Here is a 2,500-nt window from a genome sequence, read left to right as displayed (position 1 = left end):
AGTGAATCATCAAGCAAGAGAACACTAACCCAAGACAGTGGAAGACCATGGTATAGACTATAGAGGCTATGACACTACCCATGACTAGGGAACAATGGTTTGATTTTGGAGCGTCCTCCTAGAAGAGCTGCTTACCATAGCTATAGAGTCTCTTTTACCCTTACCAAGAGGAAAGTGGCCACTAAGAATATCCAGCCAACATCCTGGAATGCCTAAATTTTGTACAATACTTAACATTGTACAAAACTTTGATTTTCCAGAGTACATATTGAAAGCCTTTCACAATTTAGACAGCAAAAGTATGAAGTGGTATTCTTGCCTCCCATTCGCTTTGGGTGCCTGCGATATAGATTGGTGAATGCAACAGTATGACATGAAAGGCAAGACGGAGAAATAATACTGAAGCATCAAGTGTTTGAAGGTTTAAATACCTCTCATGAATGGCAGAGGCAAGAGACAGGACAATTCCCTAGAGATAGGACGATACCCTAGAGACTGACCACATATGATGTTACTCATACATACATACATATACCAAGGCACTTCCCCCAAATTTGGGGGTAGCCGACATCAATAAATGAAACAAAACAAAAAGGGGACCTCTACTCTTTACGTTCCTCCCAGCCTGACAAGGGACTCAACCGAGTTCAGCTGGTACTGCTAGGGTGCCACAGCCCACCCTCCTCCGTTATCCACCACAGATGAAGCTTCATGATGCTGAATCGCCTACTGGTTTCTTTGTTTCCTTTCCTCACTGGGCTATTTTCTCTGTTGGGGCCCCAGGGCTTATAGCATCCTGCTTTTCCTACTAGGGTTGTAGCTTAGCAAGTAATAATAATAATAATAATAATAATAATAATAATAATAATAATAATAATAATGATTATGATCAGCGCCCAAGCCCCTCTTCATCAAGGTATAGCCAAGTATTACCATACAATGGCTGCTTACGACATAGCATGTAGACCTGTAAGTTCCCCAACCCTAACTCATAATGATGGTGAAGTTACAGACACCACTAAAAGCCATTACATAAATTCATGAAATAAAATAGTCAATTTAAGCACTGTAATATTACGTAGTGTGGCTTGACTTTATCAGCGAAGGTAACGCAAGCCCATATAGTTTCACTTGTTAACCTTTTACTATGCCTCTGTTCCAGCTTTTTTCCCTCTATCTTACTTTCCAATCTCTTTTAGCTTTTACGTCAAAGTACGACTATAAAGTTTCCCAGCCAGTTGCACTCAGAGGCTCCAGCGTCATGTCATATGGCCCAAATTTACGGACTCTCAGATACCCCAGCGCTGAGTCATAGGGTCCAATCCATGGCCTCCCAGAGGTCCCATAGCCGGGTCATATGGTTCAATGCATGGCCTCTCAGAGGCCCAACGCTAGGTCATATGGTCCAAATGTATGGCCTACCAAAGACCCTATTTCCAAGTCACATGGTCAAAATGTATTATTATTATTATCTAAGCTACAACCCTAGTTGGAAAAGCAAAATACTATTAGCCCAAGGGCTCCAGCGGGGAAAAATAGCCCAGTGAGGAAAGTGAATAAGGAAATAAATATACGATATAAGAAGTAATGAATGTTAAAATGAAATATTTCAAAAACATTAGCAACATTAAATCAGATATTTGATTTATAAACTATAAAAGGACTTATGTAAGCCTGTTCAACATAAAGACGTTTGCTGCGACTTTGAACTTTTGAAGTTCTACTGATTCAACTACCCGATTAGGAAGATCATTCCACAACTTGGTCACAGCTGGAATAAAACTTCTAGAGTACTGTGTAGTATTGAGCATCCTGATGGAGACCACCTGACTATTAGAATTAGCTGCATACCTAGTATTACGAACAGGATAGAACTGTCCGTAGAGATCAGAATTTAAAGAATGGTCAGAATTATAAAAATAATCTTATGCAACAGGCATAATGAACTAATTGTCTCCCATATGCCCCAGCACTGGGTCATATGATCCTAATTCATTGCCTCCTCTTAAAGGCCCCATTGCTCGGTCATAAGGTGCAAATTCATTGCCTTCCAGAGGCCCCATCACTGGGTCATGTGGTCCAAATATTAAAATCCACCAATTCGTTGCTTCGTTTTTCTGTAACGTAGCTGGACACTTTTTTTTTCGGAATGTTTACTAAATGTATTTATCATATTTAGTATTGGATTAAGTCGATTACATCTCTCTTTAAGTGAATTAAAATTTTATGAAAACATCCGAAATTAGTTATAGCTCATTGTCAATGCAACCAGTGAGTTAAGTTAAATGCATGTTATATATTTTCAAATATTTTTACGAGACTTTCGACGCAATATATATACAAATTCCTTCTAAATACGAGATTGAGACTTATTACTCTAATAATATATTCATAAAAATAGAAATTCCAATGGCTAAAAATGTGCATATCACATAAAAGTAAATATTTTGTGACGTGTTTTGCACGTCATAGTTCAAGCTGCAGTTATTCACCCATTTAT

This window comes from Palaemon carinicauda, chromosome 18 (genome assembly GCF_036898095.1).
Source record: "Palaemon carinicauda isolate YSFRI2023 chromosome 18, ASM3689809v2, whole genome shotgun sequence".
Taxonomy (NCBI): Eukaryota; Metazoa; Arthropoda; class Malacostraca; order Decapoda; family Palaemonidae; genus Palaemon; species Palaemon carinicauda.
This window is presented reverse-complemented; position numbering follows the sequence as displayed.